Source organism: Pseudorca crassidens, chromosome 18 (genome assembly GCF_039906515.1).
Source record: "Pseudorca crassidens isolate mPseCra1 chromosome 18, mPseCra1.hap1, whole genome shotgun sequence".
NCBI classification, from domain to species: Eukaryota; Metazoa; Chordata; class Mammalia; order Artiodactyla; family Delphinidae; genus Pseudorca; species Pseudorca crassidens.
The window spans coordinates 24,572,655-24,599,307 of NC_090313.1; the positions used below are offsets into that span (position 1 = coordinate 24,572,655).

Here is a 26,653-nt window from a genome sequence, read left to right on the forward strand (position 1 = left end):
CTCAATTCATTTAAGTGCTAAATAATATTCCATTGTCTAGATGTGCCACTATTTATCCATTTACTGACTGAAGGACATCTTGGTTGCTTCCAAGTTTTGGCAATTATGAATAAAGCTGCAATAAACATCTATGTGCAGGTTTTTGTTTAGACAGAAGTTTTTAACACTGTTGGATAAATACCAAGGTGCATGATTGCTGATTCGTATGATAAGAGTATGTTTAGCTTTATAAGAAACTACCAAACTGTCTTTCAAAGGGGATGTACCATTTTGTGCTCCCACCAGCAATAAATGAGAGTTCCTGTTGCTTCAATCCTCCTCAGCATTTGGTGGTGTCAGTGTTCTGTATTTTAGCCATTCTTATAGGTATGTAGTGGTATCTCTTTGATATTTGCATTTTCTGATTTTATTGATCCCTAATTTGTATTGGTTGGTTTGGGCTGAGCAGTATTTTGAGCTAATACCTGCAATTCCACTGCCCAGTGATGTGCTATAACTACTATTGTATTCATTCAGAAATTAATTCATTTAGTATTCAATGACTATTTGTTGAGCTTTTTTTTTTTTTTCTCTTATGTTCTAGACACTTCCTCTAGTACTAGGATTATAGTAATGAACTATAAAGACACGTTCACTGCCCTCCTGGAACTTAAATTTTTATGCTGGAGACAGACAGCGAACAAAAAAAAAATTATGAAAACAGTGAAGTGATAACATTTTCCTCAGTGCATCATGAAGAACTTGAGATATTCAACAAGAGGAGCTTAGCTAGTCAGAAAGGTCAAAACTGTAAATTAAAACTCTGAACCTAGTATGCTGCCTTCAAGTTATTTATACCAAAATGAAACCACCTACTCATTCAAATATTTTTCTTCTATGATTATAGTCCTTTCCCTTCCTCCCAGGTTTAGCTCTTTAATACAAAGAAGAGATTTTGCCCTTCTTGAATTTGCATTTTCTTCTGATTATCATGCCTAATGTTAAAAATGATTAAAGAAGACAATTTAGGTTATACAAACAAACTTTAATTACTTTATGAAGTGGAGAGTGTCTTTTCAGAGAACAGTAAATGGCACAAAGCAGGAAGCTTTTATAGAATAAAGAATAAAAAGCAAGAAAGAGACAAATAGAAAATAGTTGATTGGCTGGGGCTACATAGCCAGCCTTGTTTGGGATGAGAAGGCCCAGAGCTGGCTTGGAGTTTAGGGATTCGCTGACTGGATATACAGTGTTTCTGGACAAGCAGAGCATTTATAGGGATAGGAAAGATATCCAACTTTCAGTTTGGTGATGTGGCATCCTGGGCAGGAGTGGCTCTTTTGGGGATCTAGAAATCTATTTCAAATGTCCCCCCTTTGATCATCCTCTTGACTATTCAAGATGCTTGATCAAAGATACCTGGTCTTAGTTACCATTGCCTCTTTGGGTCTCAGCATTGTATCCACAAGAGACAATGTCAGGCTCATATTCTTGGAGCAGGTTACATTTTTCTGTTTTCTTTTGTCGTCCCAGTTGGAGATAGACCATTTGTCAGCTGGTCAATGACTGCCCACATGCATTTATAACTTTTAAGAGAATACAGTGTATTAGGGAGACAATTATTAACAACAAAACAACACTCATGGGCTTCCCTGGTGGCGCAGTGGTTGAGAGTCTGCCTGCCGATGCAGGGGACACGGGTTCGTGCCACGGTCCAGGAAGATCCCACATGCCGCGGGGCGCCTAGGCCCATGAGCCATGGCCGCTGAGCCTGCGCGTCCGGAGCCTGTGCTCCGCAACAGGAGAGTCCACAACAATGAGAGGCCCGCGTACCGCAAAAATAAATAAATAAATAAAAAATAACAAAACGCTCATGGTTTGGGGAGCACTCCTGAGCCAAGAGACCCCGTGACCCAAACCAGTTAGAATCAAATAAGTCAAGAAATGTTCCTCTTTAAGCCAGTAGGCCTGTCTATGTATTTCATGTATCTGTGTCTCTACTTCCCCAGAAGTGTTTATCCAGTGAGCCTGCTCAAGAGAAACTGAGGTATTAGAAATCAGAGAGAAGTCTGTGATGGGCAGAAAGAACTGCAGGATCACCAACATCATCACAAATCCAACAGTTAACTAGCTTTATGTATTTGGACTCATTCAATTTTCAGCCCTTTTTTCATGCCTAAGTACAAATATTTCTGTCTTATTATATTATGTGGACTTATATGCATAGAAATAAAATTTTTATTTATTTATTTTGGCTGCACCGTGTGGCATGTGGGATCTAGTCCCCAACGAGGGATCAAACCCATGCCCCCTGCAGTGGAAGTGTGGAGTCTTAACCACTGGACCTCCCAGGAAGTCCCTAAAAATAAACTTTAAATAGTCACAAAAAGGGATTAGCATCAGGACCAAGTATGAATACTAGGTATTTCTAAGTTTGAATTCAGGTAAACATTGCATCTATTTAGGAATAAGAAATATTCAAAAGAAAACATAGCCCATCTTTTTGCAATTTCCTGTTTTAATAGAAAGAGGATGAGAAGAATGAGAATTGTTAAATTGAAGTTGAGACCTACTGCGTGGTAAGATATTGCATCACAAACCTCAGCGTTATTTTGCATAACTCCTTGATTTTGACAACGTATTTCTGAAGTTTTCTTAAAAGATTCTATTTCCCTTATTTTGCATTCTAATTTACTTACTGTAAATTTCATTGAAGCAATAGTTTTCATTTTGCTAGCTACTATGCAAATTAAATGATGAAAACAACAGAATAATCTCTTAGCTCTTAGGAAGTGCTATTTTCTTTGTTTTCCAGATTCATTATTTTAAAATTTTTATTGTAATGGTAAGTGTGCATTTGCTGGTCTACAAACAAAAGCAAATTGTCTAATCTAAATTGTTATCAATTTCATAGAGGGCAACAAAATGGTCAAACCTCCTCCAGCTTTATTTGAATTGCATTTTATAGACTGAAATCAAAGTTACAAATGCACGTTTACCAATTCAATGCATATACATTTATTCACTCCACATATCTTTATCAAAGCCCTTGTCTTTACTAAGGAAATAGTATTATAAGCAGTTCCCAACTCAAATATGGAGTTTGTTTCCAAAGACTCCTTGCAAATGTGGACTAACAAAAAAACACTTATTTGAAATTCAAAATACCAACTAAGCTGATACACATAATGGGCTTTGCAAAGCTCTCTCATTTTAAAAAATCAGTTAACTTATAAGGACATATCCTGAAACAAAATCAGGTTCAGCATGGCACACTTAGTGTTCAAAGTTGTGATGCCCTGATCTCTAAAGTGCAGACTCTGCATTCACACCAAATTAGCATTCTTTGTTTTTTAGCCATTTATCTTATTCTCTAGCCTACTGGGATGACAAGAGAAGGAAAGCATTTGAGGAAAAAAAAAAAAAAAAAAACCCACAAGGGAAAGTGGAGGCTGCAGTTGAGTGCTGCCTGGATAACACTTAAGCTTGAGGCTAATAAAAGCTGGAGTGTTTTTAAAACTAGTGCTAAAGTCGTAGCTTTATATGTAGCTTCTCCTCATGAGGTGCCTTCTTTTATAAGAAGGGTACATCATTTCTTTGTCAAACTTTAGATTTCTTTTCCTCTTAGAGTAGTCTTCATCCTATACAATAAAACAAAAGGCAATTGTTCCCACTTCCATGATTAAACCCACCCAAAGACCAGTTTCCAAATGGAAGGCTATGGCGTTGTACATCTTGGATAGCAGCACTGTGACGTGGCATTGTCTACAGCCAGTTGAGTCCAGCTTTGCATTCTTATAAGCAGGACATTTCTCCTCCACTCTACTTAGCCCGTGATCACCACCTACAGTGCACAGATTGTATGGATAGTGCTTTCTACCCCTCGTCTTACTTGGCTCTTCTGTTGCAAAAATTCAAGTTAATATAGTATTAATATCAGATTCTGACTTCTTTAAATATAATTAAAGTATTTTTGGGGTCCTGGAAACATGTTTATAAGTAAAGTAAGTACAAGAAAATTAAATTTGGATAATGTTTTAAAATACACCTTAAGTTTCAGAAAGGAGGCAAGGACTGGCCAAATTATCACATCCACAGATTGTTTATATATATTTTTAACAGTTAATGACTTTCAATCACTTCATTTTTTCAAACTTATACTCAGGAAATGTTATGTCTAGGGCCATTCTAGCCATAGAATTTTAGTATCTAGTGTGATGATTTTATGTTTTCATTATTAAAAGACCCATTTTTTTTATAATGGTATACACCAGGGCAGTAAAAATTGGATTCTTGTTTTAGAATATTTTTTGGATTGAAATGTGTGTAAGCATTGTATAACTTAAACAGTATAACTGAATATTTATGGTGTTGCTACGGGTTTTACCTCCTTTAATTTTTCCAGGTAAAAATTCATTGTGTGTGTGTTTTAAGTATCTTTAAATGTTTTAAAACTTGGAAGTTACTACCTGTAGATAATATTACTTGGAACAAATTTTTTTGAAACTTCGATAATTTTATTTTGAGTGAAAAACTGGTTTATGTTCAATGTGTACTTCACGAATTCCATCTGTGTTCTTAATGAGAATCCTTATCTAGTGCATGTTTTATTCCAAGTATTCCTGGATGATCCCATAGACACTTTGACTTCATGGTCTGTAGACCATTACATCTATGCCATAAAGATGGCTCAGGGAAGATAACTAATGATTTTACAATAGTCATTATCTAGAAAGTATTACTATCCAGAAACACATAGATGTTGGAGGGCTGACACACAAACAGGTTCAGAACCATTTAAGGTTCATATTTCTTCTTTAGTTTCAACTGATTTTTGCATCCCAACTTTCCACAAATAGAAATTGTGAAACCATATGACAATGGCAGCACTTTCCATTGGTTCTTAAGATTTTTTTTCCTGTTACAGCTTTCTGAAATACATCTTTTAAAGTTTTCTGCCCTACAATATTACTCTTTTCTCTCATCTTGACCTATCTCTTTTTAATTCAAGGATCTGAAAGTTAATTACATTTATACTATGAGCACCTTCTTTTGAGAGATGTACCCCATAAGATCTATGTCATGGATCCATGGATCTCTCATCTATGCCTCATACTACTAATATCCCCCCTTACACACACACACACACACACACACACACACACACACACACACCACATACTTATTCACTCTTTGTTAAATTCCTTTTTCACAGCTACTCCAGATATGATGATTGTTTAATGTCGACATCAAAATGACACTATACACTGAAAAGCAGAAACATCTTGCAAGACCAAGGCAAGACAGATACCTGAAAAAGTATCTTATACTCCTGTGGTGAGCATTTTTTTTCTTTGGTGTGTGCCCACTGGAAAACAAAGTAACCGTGTTTAGGAACTTAACTGAATAGCAAATATTACTGAACAGTAGTCTACTTAAAAAAATAAGCTTTATTTATGAAAACAGCTTTAGACTTTAGAAATATTGTGAAGATTTTACAGGGAGTTCCCATATATATCATTTCCCCTATAATAAATATCTTAATATAGTATGGGACATTTGTTACAATTAGTAAACCATATTGATACATTATTATTAAAACATTTCATACTTTATTCAGATTTCCTTCAGTTTTATCTGATGTCCTTTTTCTGCCCCAGGATATTAACCAGGATACCACATTACATCTGTTCTAATATCTCCTTACATTCCGCTTGGTTATGACAGCTTTTCAGACATTCCTTGTTCCATAACGTGGACAATTTTGAGGAGTTTTTGTCAAGTATTTTGTAGGATGCTCTCTAGTGGAATTTGATATTATTCTCATTATTAGACTGGAATTATGTATTGTGAGTGAGATTATGTATCTTGAGAGAGGGAGAGTGACAGAAAGATTGAAATTTTTTAAAACATTAGTTTCCCCCACTTGACGTAAGGACAGGGATTTTATTCAGTGCGTGTTTTAGTCTGTTTGGGTTGCCATAACAAAATGCCATAGACTGGGTGGCTTAAACAGCAGACATTTATTTCTCACAGTTCTAGGATTCAATTCCTAGTGAAGGAAGACTCTTTTCCTGGCTTGTAATGACCACCTTCTTATTATTCTATTCATGTGGCATTTCCTCTTTTTTTTTTTTTGCGGTACGTAGGCCTCTCACTGTTGTGGCCTCTCCCGTTGCGGAGCACACGCTCCGGACGTGCAGGCTCATCGGCCATGGCTCACGGGCCCAGCCGCTCTGTGGCATGTGGGATCTTCCCGGACCGGGGCACGAACCCGTGTCCCCTGAATCGGCAGGCGGACTCTCAACCACTGCGCCACCAGGGAAGCCCCAGCATTTCCTTTTTGCGTGCTGGAAGAGTGGGGGGATCTCTCTTTCTTCCTGTTCCTTTAAGACCACCAATCCTATTGGATTAGGGGCCATTTTTTTTTTATCCCACTTAATCTTTACCTCCCAAAAGTCCAATCTCCAACTACAATCACAATGGAGGTTAGGGCTTTAAATATATGACTTTAGGGAGGGACACAATTCAATCCATAGCATCCCTTATTTATTTATTCAATAATATGTTACACCTATATGGACGTATAAATATCTAGTTCCACTTTACCTTATAATCCAATACTACTTTATTTATTTAGTTGTTTCAGATTTGGCCATCGGGAGCTCATTTCTTGGCTTATGTGTAACTATCGTTACCTAATATTAATATTAATTTCAATCACTCCTAACTGAAGATTTGGTAAAAATGATTAAACATGTAAAAGTAATACAACAGTATCTCATCTAGTATGGTAGGTTTTCCAGATAATGTTACATTTTGTCCCAAGCTTTCCTAGCCTGATTTCAGTCTCTGCAGTATGGTTTCTCTATTTATATGTGGTTGTTTCTTGTTGTTATCGTTGTTGTTCCTCCTCTCCTCTTCCCACTCCTCCTGCTTTTTTGTCTTGTTCTTTCCATATTTTTCTAGGCTCTCTTTCTTTACTGTTACCTGACAGATGAGTTTCCTGGTTTCTTTTAATTCTATTTCTTCCTGTTTAATACAGGAACATAGTTGTATTTCAATAATTATTTGATGTGTCTAATTTCGTAAAAAATTTTCAAAATAGCTCTTGAATTATCATCCACCTTTTTTAGACAACAGGGTTTTGTAGCTTTGTGTGTTTTGATATAATGACTTACCATTACATCAAAACACTAAAAGAAAAAAGCGTATCAAAGCCATATTCAACATCTATTGGTAAACAGAGAACATTTAATTCATGTATGTATTTCATGCAGAAAGGGTGAAGATTTGGCATCTTTAGAACAATTCAATATGTTGGGCAAATATGCTTAACATTTTAAACTCTTGGAGCTTGTATGTAGGTTTTATTTGACCCTAAAACAGATTTTGTGCTTAAATTTTGTATTTTCATGCAGTTTTAATGCGAGATAACCATAAAAAGCAAAAATGTATGAAACACTGACAAATTGGTACAGGAAAAATGAAAAAAAAAATAATTATGAAAACCTCCACAACGTTACATTATGTAAAAAATTAAATCACACAGCACCAGTTATTGTTTATCCCTACATACAATTATTTCAGAATTTTAAAACTTATACATAATTTTCTATCTTTGAAAATTGTGTATCTTGAATTGGAATGAAGTCCATCATAATTTTTCTCAAAATCATTAATGAAATGAGGGGAGTTTTGATAACCAATGGTAATCTGAAGGTTTCTTCAAAAAAAGAAAAAAAAACTTTAAAAGAAAGATAAATAAAGATGCACACACACACACAAATGCCCACAATAAAGACAGATGACAGAGATGGTTGCAAATTTCAAAATACTTATATTTAAATATTCCAGAAAACCAAGTACAGCAGAGTCACCTGTCATTACACTTTTAAGGAGATTATGAGAAATCTAGAAAAAAAAATGTGAAATAAAGAAAATAGGAATTAGCAGGGAGCCTAAGATTGTTCTAAAATCACTTTTAGAGAGAAATGTCAATACTAAGTTTGAAAACATTTAAAAAGAATTTGGGCATATCAGAGCAGAGACTACAGGGAGAGAAGTTAAAATGTGTGACCTGAGGTGGCAGCTTTTCAAGACATTGCTCTGGGGAAAAAGAATGTGAAAAGGAAGGGACAGGTACTCTTTAGATATAGGGTGATATAACAAAATAAAGCAAGAGTTGCAAATTTATGTTGTGCAAAACAAAAAAGGACAACAGCAAAAGACACTGAAGCCACATAATCCTTCTCCTAAACCCCCAGAAGAATAAAGGCATCCATTAAAGAAATTATTCTTTACTACACTGGCAGAAAAAGCATTCTTGAACTAGGAATTCACTCCAAATTTGTGAAATAAATACATATGAAATAAATAGAAAAAAGCAGCCTAAATTTTTTTTTTTGGCCACACCATGCGGCATGTGGGATCTTAGTTCCCCGACCAGAGATAAACCATGCCCCCTGCAGTGGAAGCACGGAGACTTAACCACTGGACTGCAAGGGAAATCCCAGTCTAAATATTTTAAAATTTTCTATTAGAAAGGGAAACCAAACAAACAAACAGAAAATGAGAATAAAAACATGGCTTAATGAAATGCTCTTCCCCCCACCCAAATAAAATGCACCAGAAAGTACAAAGAAGAAAATTAATAAAAACGTTCCTGATTATTTTCTACAAAACATTTAGAATTATGTAAAAACATCTTGAATCACAAATCCAAAACCAGAAAACACAAATGTTCAAAATAAAAGAGGAGAAAAAGAAGATTATTGAATTGAGGAAAGAAATGGAAGAAGTAAAAACCATCACAGAAATTAACATTTAATTGCAAGATACACAAGGTGCATTCATATCAAATGGAAATTTAACAATGATTACTGAAGAAAGTTAGTCAAACCAACAATAGAATAAAAAATAGACTATAAAAGAAGAAGTAAAAAAGGTGCTAGAAAAAATGGTTGAGGTGTCAGTAAGGCAAAGGACATCTAGTATATATATATAATTGGAGGCTCCGAAGGAAAAACAAAAACTGAACTAAACTAGTATTTAAAATTACAAGAAAAAAAGTCCAAATGTAAAAACAACCTGAATCTTAATATTGAAGGATTTTTAGGATATCTAAGAAAATTGGTTTAGAAAGCAATTTCAAGATGTATCTGCATATAGAATAACATTTAGAAAAACAAAGTCCATAGGGCCTCATGTAAAGAAAAAACAAGTTACTTGCAAATACCTGAAAATTGGACTTGCATCAAACATCTCTAGAGCCACATACATAGTGAAACAAAAGTGTATGGGCAGCTTCAAGAAAATCGAGGAATTAAATTATGAACAAAGAATTTTTTGCCTATATAGGCTGCTCTTCCAGTATCAAGGCCAGAGAAAAAGTTTTTTAACATTCAAGATAGCAGCCAATACTGTACTTTTGGAAGATTCTAGAAATGGTGAGCTTTATTAAAGAATGATAAAATTTTAGGAAAATGAACAATGAATAGAATTTAATTGTAAATCCAAGTTGTAATTGAAGGTGGGAATGAGGATAGAATAATAACCATTTACAAGTTATATTTACTAACAAAGTAGAAATAATGTAACTCAAATATGAGAAGATAAGTGATGAAAGAGGAAAGAACACTAGTTTATTGATTCTAATATAGACAAAATATAAGGCAAAGTATGTAAATAAAAAACTGAGAAACAAGCTAATAAAAAGATTAATAAGAAACAGGTGACTTACAGATGTTAAAATGGCATACATTCAAAGTCAACTGATATACTTAACATACAAGCATTCATAAACTTAAAGGAAATTTTAACAAAGGAAGAAAATCATATCTTGTGAAGAAGAAAACACAGGAAATATAGCATTTGGAAACATAGTATTATATTGAGGAGTAATTTGACAGATGTGAGATCAAATATATCAGTTTTGTGAATAAACATGAGGGTCAAATCACCTATTTAAGAAATTCAAATTGCCTTACAGAGAAAGAACATACTAAATGCTGTTTCCCAGGGACTCACTTAAAACAAAGTGTTTTTAAAAATGAATAAATAAAAAAACACAAGTAAAAACAAGGAGAAAAATAGGCATTGCTATTAGAATATCAGGCAAAATATAATAAATAGGATTAACTATTCTAAGATGTGTTTTTGAATGCTAAAAGCCACAATCCACAATATAGTACCACACATATGAATACATATGCACCAAATAATACTGCAATAAACTTACTAGAGCAGAAAGAGGGGACAAAAGAGACAGAAGCATAAAAATATCAGAAGGGTTAACACACTACTCTCAGTAAAAGTGAGGTAAAAAAAAATGGACCAAAAAACTTAGAAATAGGGACTTCCCTGGTGGTCCAGAGGTTAAGACTCGAAGCTCCCAATGCAGGGGGCCTGGGTTCAATCCCTGGTCAGGGAACTGGATCCCGTATGCCACAACTGAAGAGCTCACATGCTGCAACTAAAAAGACCCTGCACACAGAAATGAAGATCCCTTGTGCCACAACTAAGACCCAGCACAGCCAAATAAATAAATAAATAATTTTAAAAAAGTAGAATATAGAAAAAATGCTAGAGTGTAATCAATTTTTAGATCATATGGAAACAGGTAAAACTTTGCCACATGGTAATAGAGAATACACTTTTTTCTACAGTGGAATTAGATTTTTGAAATTTTGGTATGAAAAAAATGTAAGAAGAAAAGTCAAAAGAAAAATGACAAACAGTAAATACACACTTGCAACTTTAATACAAATAAAGAGTCAATGTCAATAATAGCATACTTGTATAAATATGTATAAATAGAACAACACAAAACTTTACAGAAAAAATGGAAAGACATAAACAAATAATTATTTTAAAAGGTGTGAAAATTGCCTGTAAACTTTGAAAAGATATTCAACCTCACACATCATAAGTAAAATAAAAATTAAAAGAATCCTGAGCAACTATTTCTCATCAGTTATAATGACCAAGAATAAAAGCTTGATAATATTTTAAGTTTGGAACCAAGCACTCTCATTCATTGCTTTGGAAATGCAAAATGTTTTAACCTCATGAATATGAATTTGACTACATCTAACAAAATTGTACATGCTTCAACATTCAATCCAATAATCTCCAACAATTGAAAAATACATCTGCACAAGGTTATTTTTTGCAACATTATTTGTAAAAGAGTGCAAGAAAAGAGCATAGTGTCCTGCATTTTATGTTAAAAGAAAAGTGAAATAAGAAAACATTCATTTTTCTTCATGTTTTTGCAAAAAGAAATACAGGAAGGATAAACCAGAAACTTATTAAATTGGTTACCTCCAGGGTAAGTGGGAAGAGAGTTGAAAAGATTGAGGGTGAGGTACATCCTTAAAAATATTTTTAATATATAATTTTAAAATTCTGGAATCATGTTAATATCTTAACACAAAAAAGTAATATAAAATAAAATCCTCACATAGATAATTACTATGTTTTAAAATAGTTTTGTTCTAGTATGCACTCTCCAAGTAAAACTTATCGCTACAAGATGCTGACTTTCAATTTCAAGGTTTGGTATTTCTTGTTGTATAACTCTTCCTGTTTTAAATTGTCTAAATCCCCGAGGTACTGGCTATTGTTATAATAGCAAAGTCTATGATGGCTCAATTTAATAGAAACCTGGAAGTATATGACTCACCAGTACCATTATTAAACAGACTATTCTGATCATGCTGACTAAAAGTAACATTTGGCATGTTTCATTGAAACTCCTTTCAGGTACACAAACATGGCACAGTATAACAATAGGTTTCATAGCTCTATTAAACATATCCTGTAAAATATTTGGCTTATCACTTTTTAGGCAATGACTCCTTAAAACTTTAAAGTTTGACTTCTGATTCTAAAAATACACACAAACTTTTATTATTATATTTTCCAATTGCCTATCTGTGTAAATGTGTACTGTTCTCATTTTTTCCACTGCAAGGATAGCAGATGCATAAATTCTTTTCTATTTGCAAATCTCAAGTCAGCATTAAAAATGATAAACAATATTTCTGTATTTGAAAATGGCCTTGTGGAGGCTGAGAAAGAACCGGAGGCAATTAAATACCTTTTTTTTGTCAGTGCTTAATATAAGGCTTTATTTTTCCATCTCTGTGTTTAATACGGGAATAAAAACAAAATGAGATGAACTAATATTAATGAAACCCTTAAGTGAGTAATGGAGGTGAAAAGTTCAACAAGCAATAGAAAACTCAATATTGAGGAAAAGGGATTATTTGACAATGAATGGTTATCCACATATTAGCTTGGATGGATAAAGTACATCATTTATAATTCTGAGAGCTTGTGTTCAGTTTTCACATGAGTTTTACTTTATATAATACCAAGAAGCTCAGTTGCATCATTTTGGATCTTTCAAATATGTATGATTTTTTAAAAATCAGGTAGGCGAGTGATTGTTTGAGGGCCAATTTGCATTTATTTGAACACCTATCAAACTCAACATTCTCTTCTCAGTGGCTGGATGAAGCAGGGGAGTAATGATATGAAATATCATTTTTCAGTCTGCACAAGTTATAAGACAGCATGAGTAAAACACCAAGTTGCCAGAGCTAAGGAGAATGTTTTAGACCCATAATTCAGGAAATGCTCAGCAGAGGTTTATTTTCAGCTCAGCTACAATCTAGAAGTGATGCTTTCTGCCAAAAGACCTTAATTGTATACACCTGTCTATTACTTAATGCCTTTAATTTGTGTAAACTGTCTCTGAAAAATCTTCCACTCAATAAAAATTATTAAATAAACATTGATTTCATTATTTTTTATCTTAGTATGTTTTCATAATTATAGACAAATTGCAGAATAGAACACAGAACTCCTGTTACCCACACTCACATTTTGGTCATTTGTTTATCTATATCACCCTCCCCAAACACACACACATTTTTTTGGTTTTTAATCATGTAATAGAAATTTGCAGGTATTATATACCACAATCTATTTATAAATACTTCAGTATATTTTATACTTATATTTAAAGTACTCACAGGCCAGTCTAGAATTAATTTGAGAAGGGACCACATAAGAGTGCTAATATTAGGAGGCCTGTTTCATGGTCACCAAAGCAAGTCAACCACATTAATGTAACAATTTTCACATAAGGCTGGTCACTTTGAAAGGTAACAGTGACACATAGTAACATTTCTTTCCCTTCAAGATATTTCTGGTGTGTAACAAAACTTAATGGTTCTGTAAATTAAAATAGCCCTGAGAACTTCACAAGACTGTAGATAACTCCTAATTCTGTCTCCATTACAGCATTATTAAAACAGAAATATCTTAATTCATATCTGTAGTGCACTTATATTTTGACCCAATGTTATGTTTTCAGGTCTGAGGAAGCAGCTAACTCACCCTATGTAATTTCTTGTACTCCAGGTACTCAGACAATCAGCCATATTACTGAAGCAGAGTTCACTTATTCATATTGCAATGGACTCATAGATTCCTTTTGTATTTAGTGAGTTTTAATCCATTCGCATTATTATTTTGATGCTCAAAGTGCCCCATATTTGTCCATGAAAATTCTTTAAGCTGGCTTTTGTGATTTTTATCATGTCCCAATCATTCTTTGAGTTCTTACTGTCTGGTACAAAACATATTCCAGTCTCACCTTGTACTTTCCCTCCCCTAGCACAGAAACCTGTAATTTCCTCAAGGAATCCTCGTTTCTAGACAACTGTGGAGGATTATATTTGGAAACAAAGATCTAGACCTTGATGTTTTCATTGTTATTTGAATGTTGCTGCACCCATGCCCTGACAGTGGACAGAGCAAGCTTCCCACACATGTATAAGTGCATGTGCGCACATGCGCGTGCACACACCCACAGAGCTATCTATCTACCTATCTATCACCTATCATCTGTCTATCTCTCTACCTCTATCATCTATCAAAATCAAGGAGCACACTGATTTCTCAAATTCCATGTTTGTAAGTATCTCCCTTTTCAGACAAGGAGTAACCAGTCTCCTGCTTTTCTCAGTGTGTTTACTTATTTGATTAGTTTCTCAGTATGTAAGCAAGCGCTGGCACTGTGTGTGGACACCCTGCTCAATGTATTTGGGTTCTTGTTGGGATTCTGCCACTCCACCACCACTATCTAAACATCTGACTCTCCTTGAACTGTGACATCCCACAACAAGTCATGTCTTCTACAATGCAAATTCTCTCCTCATCAACTCCAGCTTGGAAAATGCATGGAAGCCTCCTTCTTCAAACTAACTGGACACTAACACCTCATTGCTGAACTTGTACCCCTAACTTCCTATGTGGAATCACCAATTCAGCAATAACCCCAGGCCAGTTTGCACTCCTGCACTGATTCACTTCTCTCCCCCTCACACTTCACACTGCAGTCACTGCCACTTATCTCTGCATGGATGCCCTACTAACTCCACTCAAACCCAACACCCATTCTGCTTAAATAATTATTAAAGCATGTGCTTTAGTTTCAGAAATTACATTTCCTCCAAAATTTAAAATTGATTGATGACTTAGTTAAACATTCTTCACATTAAGATACTTCAGATTTTCTTAAAAACTTTTAATTTTTAAACACTGAAGATAAAAACAAAGCTACTATTAAAAACCTGATTAGTACTCTGAGACTGCATTTGTTACAAATGTTCTAACACAAATGCGTATACTTTTTTTTAAACATAGTTACATAGAATTAGAATTATTGCAATCTTTTAAATTCTTGCATGGTCTTTTTATATTTATTTTCTCACATTGGTTATCTTGTTTTCATTAGTTAATAAATGCCAGTAAATCTACTGGGAAATTTGACCTGTTTGCTCCATGGGCACCATTATCCCCCAGCATTTCATCTGAGAAACCATCCTGAATCTCACAATCATTGTTATACAGTTTTAAAGCGTCTATTGTGTTATTAAAAACGACATATGCACACACACACACAGATACACACCCACACTCACACATTATTATTTTTTTTAACTTAGAAAGTGGATATCACTCTTTATGCACATTCCTGGGTCATTTGTTTTTCCAGTTACTATTACATTTCTATGATTTATCTATATTATTGTGTTTACCCTAATTCAATCATTTTCAGCCACATAATATTCTGTCTTGCTCATACATCCATTTTCCCACCAGTGAAATCAAGTTTGTTTTCTGAAATTTGTTATGAAAAGTAGTGCTCTGAGCATTCTTGGAAATGTATCCCAGAGTACATATGGCAAAGTTTCCCCTTGGTATATACTGGCAAACAGAATTTCTGGGTTGTAGGGTATGTGGCATTTTCAACCTTCAGAAATAGAAGCCACTTAAAATCCTACCAGTTATGTAGCATCTGGAGTCAGATTCTAACACTTAATTCTGTCAGATTTTATTATTTATATTAATTAATGGGTGTGCAATATTTTGTATAATTTTATTCATAACTTGAAGTTCATAATTCTTACTTTCCCCCACTGCAGGTATGATTTTACCATAAGACATAGAGAGCTAGGGTTTTCATATTAAATCAGCTGAGACTTCAGATATGTTTAATGAACCATAGCACCAAAGCCAAAACTTTCACGTCTTTCTTGGCAATTTTATTTTTTTTACATCTTTATTGGAGTATAATTAATTTACAATGTTGTGTTAGTTTCTGCTGTAGAACAAAGTGAATCAGCTATATGTATACATATATCCCCATATCCCCTCCCTCTTGAGCCTCCCTCCCAAACTCCCTATTCCACCCCTCTAGGTCATCACAAAGCATCGAGCTGATCTCCCTGTGCTATGCAGCAGCTTCCCACTAGCCATCAATTTTACATTTGGTAAATGTAAAATTTATCAAATGCTACTCTCTCACTTCGTCTCAGCTTCCCTTTCCCCTCCTTGACAATTTTTATATCCACCATCCAGGTGGACAAGTCCCCTTCTTATGTACTTCACTTTTGGAATCTTAATTGTTTCCCCAGAAGATGTCTGTATTGAGTGTTGTATCTTTCTATTATATACTGTTGCTATTTAAAATTTTCAATTTTGCCTTCTATATTTTCTCATCTTATAGTAGATACAAGCCTAGTATAAAACTGCTTATTCTGAGTGTGGTTGGATGTGGTTTGATTTAACCTAAACATTTTGTTGTCAATTACAATTTCTTAAATTATCTTTATCACTGGTCAACATTATTGTTATTCTACCACGATTACTAATCCACACATTATCTTTACCCATTTAAAAATTCTTAGCATATTGTAATGGTTTTGTGGTATAAACAGCTATTTTACAAGTCTACCCAATTTAACATCATATAGACTAGTTCTGATATAGACATATACATGAGTATAAGAGAATACAAAGTTCAGAAATAAATTCACTAATATTGTTACATGGTCATGAAAGACCTTTGACTCAATCTGCACTGACAGTATATATATAATACTGATTTTTTTACTCTATTTCTTAATTTGATATTTTATAGCAGAATATGTTTACATATGATTATATCTCATACTAATATTTTAGCATTAAACTTATGTGAATTAATTAAAATATAACTTTAATACATAACTTATGATTTACTGTAACACTCTTTTTTTTAACATCTTTATTGGAGTATAGTTGCTTTACAATGGTGTGTTAGTTTCTGCTTTATAACAAAGTGAATCAGGCATACATATACATACATCCCCATATCTCCTCCCTCTTGTATCTCCCTCCCACCCTCCCCATCCCACCCCTCTAGGTGGTCACAAATCACCGAGCTGATCTCCCTGTGCTATGTGACTGCATCCCAATAGCTTTCAATTTTACATTTGGTAGTGTATACATATGTCCATGCCACTCTCTCACTTTGTCCCAGCTTACCCTTCCCCCTTCCTGTGTCCTCAAGTCCATTCTCTATGTCTGTGTATTTATTCCTGTCCTGCCCCTAGGTTCTTCAGAATCATTTTTTTTTTTTTTAGATTCCATATATATGTGTTAGCATATGGTAACTGTTTTTCTCTTTCTGACTTACTTCACTCTGTATGACAGACTCTAGGTCCATCCACTTCACTACAAATAACTCAATTTCGTTTCTTTTTTATGGCTGAGTAATATTCGACTGTATATATGTGCCACATCTTCTTTATCCATTCATCTGTCAATGGACACTTAGGTTTGCTTCCACGTCCTCGCTATTGTAAATAGAGCTGCAGTGAACACTGTGGTACATAACTCTTTTTGAATTATGGTTTTCTCAGGGTATATGCCCAGTAGTGGGATTGCTGGGTCATATGGTAGTTCTATTTTTAGTTTTTTAAGGAACCTCCATACAGTTCTCCATAGTGGCTTATCAATTTACATTCCCACCAACAGTGCAAGAGGGTTCCCTTTTCTCCATACCCTCTCCAGCATTTATTGTTTGTAGATTTCAGATGATGGCCATTCTGACTGGTGTGAGGTGATACCTCATTGTAGTTTTGATTTGCATTTCTCTAATAATTAGTGATGTTGAGCATTCTTTCATGTGTTTGTGGGCAATCTGTATATCTTCTTTGGAGAAATGTCTGTTTAGGTTTTCTGCCCATTTTTGGATTGGGTTGTTTGGTTTTTTGATATTGAGCTCCATGAGCTGCTTGTAAATTTTGTAGATTAATGCTTTGTCATTTGCTTCATTTGCAAATATTTTCTCCCATTCTGAGGGTTGTCTTCTCATCTTGTTTATGGTTTCCTTTCCTGTGCAAAAGCTTTTAAGTTTCATTAGGTCCCATTTTTTAATTTTTATTTTTATTTCCATTTCTCTAGGAGCTGAGTCAAAAAGGATCTTGCTGTGATTTATGTCATAGAGTGTTCTGCCTATGTTTTCCTCTCAGAGTTTTATAGTGTCTGACCTTACATTTAGGTCTTTTATCCATTTAGAGTTTATTTTTGTGTATGGTCCTAGAGGGTGTTCTAATTTCATTCTTTTACATGTAGCTGTCCAGTTTTCCCAGCACCACTTATTGAAAAGGCTGTCTTTTCTCCATTGTATATCCTTGCCTCCTTTGTCATAGATTAGTTGACCATAGGTGCATGGGTTTATCTCTGAGCTTTCTATCCTGTTCCACTGATCTATATTTCTGTTTTTGTGCCACTACCATACTGTCTTGATTAATGTAGCTTTGTAGTATAGTCTGAAGTCCAGGAGCCTGACTCCTCCAGCTCCGTTTTTCTTTCTCAAGATTGCTTTGGTTATTCGGGGTCTTTTGTGTTTCCATACAAATTGTGAAATTTTTTGTTCTAGTTCTGTGAAAAATGCTATTGGTAAAAAATATGGAACGCTGCATGAATTTGCATGTCATCCTCACGCAGGGGCCGTGCTAGTGCCAATCTTCTCTGTATCGTTCCAATTTTAGTATATGTGCTGCTGAAGCGAGCACTACTGTAACACTCTTTAAATTTCTTATATCAAACAACAATTTGAGTTTTTAATCTTATGACACAAGAAACTTATTTAAGATAACAATAAACATTTAACCCAATAATATGAACATGTAATGAGTTTAAAGTAGATACTTTTTTAGGATACCATTCTTCAAAATGTTCAATAGTCATAGACAGTATGTCACAGAGTTTGTGCTATGTACAAGAGTTTGTTTTTGTGAGGTTTGAAATTTGGCTCATTCTGGGATTTTGTTATTCTAACATGTGATGCAACATATTGAAATAAACTGTAGTTATTCTTCCTTTTCCACACCTATTTCCCTTCCTGATTACTCCAGTCACAAACAGTAGGTGGGGATGAGCAAGACAGGTGCTTATGTGTGTGTGTGTTGTGTTGATAAGGGATCAAGGTGCTCCACAATCCAGAGTCAGAGGCTAAGTAAGTAGAGTGAGGATGGTGTTCAAAGGAAACAGACAGCCCAGCAAGGGCTATTGGTACCAGAACAGGATTAGAACTCAATCTTGGGCAGGGGGGCAGAGGTGACAGCAGCTGCCCAGGCTAGAGTATTGGATTTAGAGCAGTGTAAGAAGGGTATCTTCTTGGGGAGGCTGAAGCCTGGCTTAGTATATAATACCTAAGTATGAGAAGGGCATGCAAGAGGAGACTGCGGAGAAATGGAGAAAATGAAAATCAACCCTGTGTTATTGGATTTAAATTAGAGATATTGTAAACTCAGAGATTTTAACCTATTGAGATGGATATAGAAATAAATGTGTGTGTGTGTGTTTGTGTGTGTGTGTGTATTTCTGGCTCTATCTACTACAATGGTCCTATGAGAAGTGACATACCAATAACAATGAACACACCTAGCACTAAAATCTTTTCTGTACTCTATTCTCCATTAAAATAACCTAGAATTCCATTGAGAAATGACTCATTTTAGTAGTGGGGTGAGGAAAGTACAAAATGAGATCCCAATGGGGTATTTTCTAGGCCAGAAAATAAAGAAGAGTTCAAAGAATGATGAGTGCATGCCAAAGGATATGTAAGTCCATTTAAAGAGATCCTCACTGTAAAAAACTTAAATGTCAAAATGATGATATTAATGGATTACACCTGATTAACTAAAATAAGAACTCATGAGTCTACACTAATAAAAATTAGTGAATAGATGTTTGATGAAGTCTCAGACTATCTCCATCCCAGTACTTATATATATATAAAGGGAAAAAAAAATAAAAGAGAGAAAAAAAGAGAAACTTTAGAATGGATAACACTAGTATGTGTCATCTTAATCAAGTGCTCAAAGTCAAAATAATTAAACAAGTAATGAGACAAATTAAAATGGTGTGCCATTACAGGATTGGATGGGAAGGACACGGCATCACTTCTTTGTTAAACCTGCCCAAAATACTTAATCTGAATTGAATTATGATGAGATATTTGAGAATCCCAAATAGAAGGGCATTATCAAAAACAACTGGTTTTTAATATGCCCATGTGTCAAGGTCATGAAAGTCAAGGAAAAACTGAGAACTGTTCCAAATGAATAAAATCAAAATGACATAGAAAATAAATGCATGTGTGTAATTTTGGACTTTACCCCTTTATTTTAATGGATATTACTAGAATAACTGGAGAAATTTGAATGGTCTCAGGAATAGATGGTAGTAATATATTAATATCAATTCCTGATCTTCATGTTTACATTGTGGTTTTCTAGAACATGATTGGAAGAAATATACACAAAAATTTTTTGTGAGTGATTGGGCATCATGTCAGCAGCTTACTCTTAGATGATTCAGAAAAAAGTTATTTGTGATGTACTTGCCACACTTATTAACTTTGAGATTATTTCAAAAAATTTTTAAATGTAAAAATATAATTGTTATATACACACACAAATTGCCCACATTGTTTTTGTATTATTGTGCATAATTTTATTTATTTTGCTACTGCAAGATAGGGGAAAATGTCCCTCCAGGTTCACTTTACAAGATGGGTATAAAAAAACATTTTTCCCCAAACATATATAAGTCTTTAAATATTTTTATTATGATTACTTAATGCTTGATTATATAGAAGATAATTCATTGAGGCAAGGTCCAGCTGGATACATTTTCCCATCTTCCAATGTTCACAAGGATTAAGGAAACTTGTAGTCTTATCAAAGGCTATTAAAAATTGTTGATTCAGGATTTAATCAAAACCATGAAATGGCATAAAGCCATGTAATAGTTAAAATAATATCAAATAAAAAAGCATTTTGTAAGTTAATGCCTTTGTAAATTAGACTTTTAACATGTTATATTTCCTTATAGAAGAAACTTTTAGTATAACTTTAAGGGAAAAACTGAATGTTGGTCATTTATTTTCCAAGACCAGAAAGACATCATTCGTTAAAATAATCAATAGTTGGTACAGATTATTAGCAGTATTAATTACAACATCATCATTTCTCCTACACATAAATGAATTTCAGAAAATCACACTCTTAGTTTCTTACCACTGATTAGTGGCAGATGCAGAACTAATGATAACAATAATGGTTTTAATTAGTGATGTTATTTTTATGGCACACAGTGCATTCTCATTCATTTACTCAAGGAACCACAATCACCCTATATGATGGATTATATCCTCATTTTATACATAAAGATAAAATTCTCACAATGTGTTGAAAAAGTTGCCCAAGTTTCACACAGCAAAGTGGAGGATCCTGCAATTTGGTATCTAACTGGTCTAGACTTCAAAAACCATAAATTACTTCAAACTACTTCCACCTAATGTAGTGTATTTATTTCCCCATGCCACATTGTGAAAGGTATTTTTGTGTTGATGTATCTTTAAGGGCTATTTCTAGTAGTCACTTAATTGATTATTTATGATCCTCTCCCTCCCTTTTGAACTTGGATTGAATTATGGGAATTGGTCTTAAATCTTTGAAGAATCAGCCTCCATTGATCACATACCTCTATAACTTGTGTCACATGACCATTGAAAATACAACTTGGGAAGATCTTTGGGTTATTGAGGAAAGAGAAGTTATAGCCTATATTTTGTAAACATTAGTATGACTATATATCAAAACAGAGGGTGTAAACAGCCTATTAGTACAGCATCTTCACCACGACGCTCATCCCTTTCAATCACTTCTCCATAAGAATATTCCTGCTTGCATATAATGGAACATTATATACCATTTCCCTTCTGCCTATTCAATTTTTACGTCAGTCAAATATCTTCCCCAGTATAACTGATTATTTTTGTTTTTCCAATCAAGAAGTACCCATATCAAAAATGGCTGGAGTAATTGTTTTGAGACATGAAATATAGTATTTTAGTTAGGATCATTTGCCTTTCAGTATAATTTTCTAAGAAGTGGTTTGATTGAAATAATTGTGTTTTTTCTCCATGATGGCAATCTAGAGATTAAGAATGATTTCTGAATCATTATAAAATTCCTCTGTATTAGTTATCTATTGTGACATAACAATATTAACACAGACTTAGTGTTTATGACAACACATTATTATTATTATTATATCATAGTGTCTAAAGCTTTAAGAGTTTGGGCATGACTTAGTTAATTCAAATTCTCATAAGGATGCAATTACTGTGTTGGCTGATGCTGTGGTCTCATCTGACACTTTACTCTGAAATGATCCACTTATAAGCTTTCATGTGGGCAGGATTCAGTTACTTAGAAGGCTGTGGAACTAAAAACCCCATTTTCTTGCTGGGTGTTCCTTGGAAGCCACTTTTAGCAACTTGCCATGCAACTCACACACAACATGGCAGCTACCTTCTGCAAAACCAGCAAGGAAGAGAAATTATTGTAGCAACACAGTTTACAGCCTTACATAACCTAATCGTGAACATGTAAAAACATGCACCCATCATCCTGCCTTATTCTACTCGTTACCAGCAAGTCATAGGCCCTGTCCACACTCAGAAGAGGATCACACAAGGATGTGAACACCAAGAGCTAGAGATCATGTGTGCAACCCTAGCATCTGTTCCCCACAGATCACCCTCTGGACTCTAGTTGTTTATATCCTTCCCACATGCAAAATACATTGATTCTCCTTCTAATGAGACATTCACGAGACACTGATCCCATTCAAGATTTTGCTCTAAGTCTATAATCTTATCACCTAACAAGATTGGATCTAGATATGGATGAGGCTCTTTGTGTGTAGTTCTCTGTAATGAAAGAAACCAGTTAACTGTAAAATATAGAGACAAGTTTTCCAGCCCCTCCCCAACAAATCAACATGCAGCAGTTGAACAGTCACGTGGGAACATCTACAGGCATTCCCATTAAAACGGGGGGAAATGGAGAGAAGTAGTCATTGATCCTAAAATTCTGAAATCCAGTCCTGTGAATGTTGGAATTTCTTGATTATGTATGTATAAAAGTCACTATTTAACCATAAAAATTACTCATTTAAATTAGTTAATAAAAAATATAAAACCTAGCAAGTATCAGATATTTGTTCTACATATTTGCACAGAAAGATGTGCTTCATTTCGTTAAGAAGCTAATGTCACACTAGAGGAAAGATACATAATTTATTGGAATTTTGTGAATAATGAAATGCATATTAGATTACCTCTGAATGTATTCACATCCTCTTACAATAAGATATCATTTGAAAGGGCAAGAAAGGTAACTTCTGTTCATTTTATTTTTTATATATTTGAATCCTAATACTAATTTTGTCATTTTTAGCTATATCCAAATCTGTGGCATAAAAATAAATAAAATACAAATATATATATATATACATATATATGTGTATATATATATATACACACATATATATATATATATATATATATATATATATATCACTCTCAATATATTCTGTGATAGGAAGAATTTTCCAAGTACATTATAATGTGTTTTGAACTGTGGGCATTCATTGTAGTATAACAACAGCCTGAAGAAATTTTAGTGTGTAAGCTCTTCAGTAGTTTAATCAGTATACATCTCCATTTTCAGTTTGGCATATAGGCAGAAATAAAACTGTAGCTATATGTTTGTCACTTTGGGATTTACCTTAAATCCTTTAGGCTGTCTTTCTATTTTGATAATCCTTTGCCAAATTACATTTTTAAAAAAAATTGAGTTAAAATTGGTATATAACCTTATATTAGTTTCAGGTGTATAATATTATAATTTGATATTTGGATACACCTCAAATTGATCACCACCAAAAGTCTACTAATTATCATCCATCACCATACAACTGACTCCCTATGCTTTTGCTACCCCTCTACCTCCTTCTCCTTTGGTAACCACCAGTCTCTCTATCTATAAGTTTGTTTTTGATTTGTTTCGTCTGTTTGTTTTCAGATTCCACATATAAGTGAAAACATATGGTATTTGTCTTTCTCCGTCTGAGTTATTTCACATTGTATAATACCCTCAAAGTCCTTCCATTTTGTTGCAAATGACAAGACTTCCTTCTTTTTATGGTTGTGTAGTATTCCATTACATGTATATGTGTGTGTGTATATATATATATATATATATATATATATATATATGGCTCACATCTTTTTTATCTATGCATCCATTTATGAACATTTAGCTTGTTTCCTTAGCTTGGTTATTGTAAATAATGCTGCAATGAACATGGATGTATATATTTTTTCAAATTAGTGTTTTCACATTTTCCAGGTAAATATCCAGAAATGGAAAAGCTTGATCATATGGTAGTTCTATTTTTAAATTTTGAGAAATTTCCAAATCATTTTCAATGGTGGCTATACAAGTTTACATTCCAACAAATAGTATATGAGATTTCTCTATTTTCCACATCCTCTTCAACATTTGTTATTTCTTATCTTTTTGGTAACAGCCATTCTAACAGGTGTGAGATGTTATCTCATTGTGGTTTCGATTTGTATTTCCCTGGTATTTAGTGATGTTGAACATCTTTTCATGTGCCTGTTGGCCATTTGTATTTTTTCTTTGAAAAAATTTCTATTTAGATCCTCTGCCCATATTTTCAATGGGCTGTTTCTTTTTTTGTTGTTGAGATGCCTGACTGTTTTGTTTTCTTAAATATATTTTGGATATTAACCCCTTATCAAGGTTATGATTTGCAATTATTTTCTTCCATTCAGTGGGTTGCCTTTTCATTTTGTTGATGATTTCCTTCAATGTACAGAAGCCCTTTAGTTTGATGTAGCAGCTTATGTTTATTTTTGTTTCCCTTGCCTTTAGATTCATACCTCCCAAAATAATCACTAAGACCAATGTCAAGGAGTTTACCACATAAGTTTTCTTCTAAGAATTTATGGTTTCAGGTCTTATATTCAAGTATTCAATCCTTTTTAAGTTAATTTTTCTGTAGGGTGTAAGAAAGTAGTCTAGATTCATTCTTTTGCATATCAAGTTTTCCCAACACCATTTATTGAAGAGACTGTCCTTTCCCCATTGTCCATGGCTGGATCCTTTGTTGGAAATTAACTGTCCATATATGTCTGGGCTCTTTGTTCTGTTCCACTGATCTGTGTTTCTGTTGTCATGCCAATACCATACTTTTGATTACTATAACTTTGTAGTATAGTTTGAAATCAGGAACTTGATAACTCATCTTTGTTCTTCTTTCTCAAGATTGTTTTGGCTATTTGGGATCTTTTATAAACCACACAAATTTTAGAATTATTTGTTCTGGTTCTGTGAAATATGCCATTGAAATTCTGATAGGGAGTACACTGAATCTGTAGATTGTTTTGGGTAGTTTGAACATTTTAATGATTCTTCCAATCCATGGAACATCTTTCCACTTATTTGTTACTTCTTTAGTTTCTTTCATCAATGTCTTATAGTTTTCAGTGCAGTTTTTAACCTTGATTAAATTTATTCCTAGGTATTTTCTTCTTTTTTACGTAGTTGTAAATGAAATAGTTTTCTTAATTTCTCTTTCTGATAATTCATTACTAGTGTATAAAAATGCCATAGATTTCTGTATATTGATTTTGTATCCTGCAAATGTATTGAGTTCACTTATTAGTTCTAACAGATTTTTGGTGGAGTCTTTAGGGTTTTCTATCCACAAATGGTGACAGTTGTACTTCTTTCTTTCTTACTTGGATAACTTTAATTACTTTTTCTTGCCTAATTGCTCTGGCTAGGACTTCCAATACTCTGTTGAATAAAAGTGGTGAGAGTGGTATCCTTGTCTTGTTACTGACCATAGAAGAAAAACTTTGTTTTTCCTTGTTGAGTATAATGTTAGCTGTGGGTTTGTCATATATGGCCTTTATTATGTTGAAGTATATTCCTTCTGTAACCAGTTGGTTGAGAGTTTATATCATGAAAGGATGTTGAATTTTATCAATTTTTTTTCTGAATCTACTGGAATGATCATACAATTTTTATCCTTCATTTTGTTAACATGGTGTATCATATTGATTGATTTGCAGATGTTGAGCCATCCGTGCATCTCTGGAATAAATCCCACTTGATCATGGTGTATGTTCTTTTTAATATATTTTTGAATTCAGTTTGCTAATATTTTCTTGAGGATTTTTCCATCTTTGTTCATCAGAGATATTGGCCTGTAATTTTCATTTTTTGTGATATCCTTGTCTGGTTTGGTATCAGGGTAATGCAGGCCTCCATTAAATGAGTTTGGAAATGTTCTCTCCAGTTTAATTTTTTGGAATAGTGTAACACTGGGGCAGGGCAAGCAGCCTTAGCAAGGTAGAGAGAGACTATCAATAAATGGCACCTGCCAGCCTCAAGCTAGCAGAGTAGGAGATTGAAAAAAAATGGCACCTGCAAGCAATTACATCCCCAGAAAGAGTTTCAAGAGACATCTGTCTCTCTGACAGACACTTTAGGTTAGTTAATGAATCTTCTTCATGTATGGTCTAGGTGATTTCCAAATTGCTGCTTTTGAGTTGGATCCCAGGGTGAGTCTGTGAAGAGCCCTTTAAAAGTGGAGTCTCAGTTTCCTATAGCCTTTTGAGTCTCCTGGACATAAGCCCCATTGTTTTTCAAAGCCAATTATTTTGGGGGTTCATCTTTCCAGCGCAGTTCACAAGGGTTGGGGTACCTGATGTGAGACTCAAACGCCTCATTCTTCAGGAAGAAGCTCCTTTTTTGTGATATTTTCTGATATCCCTCCTGCTTGTGGGTCACTACTCTACTGGTAGGGGCCCTGTGGAGACTGCCTCTCTGCCTCTCCTACCTTACTCAATGTGGCCTTTTTATAGTTTGTTGTG

The 26,653-nt window shown here is 34.1% G+C and overlaps 2 pseudogenes; one reads left to right on the forward strand and one right to left on the reverse strand.

The window, feature by feature from the left end:
* Positions 1 to 26,653, forward strand: part of LOC137211484 (large ribosomal subunit protein eL8-like) — a 55,630-nt pseudogene that overhangs the window by 24,043 nt on the left and 4,934 nt on the right.
* LOC137211508 (U6 spliceosomal RNA) lies at positions 18,289 to 18,401 on the reverse strand (annotated as a pseudogene).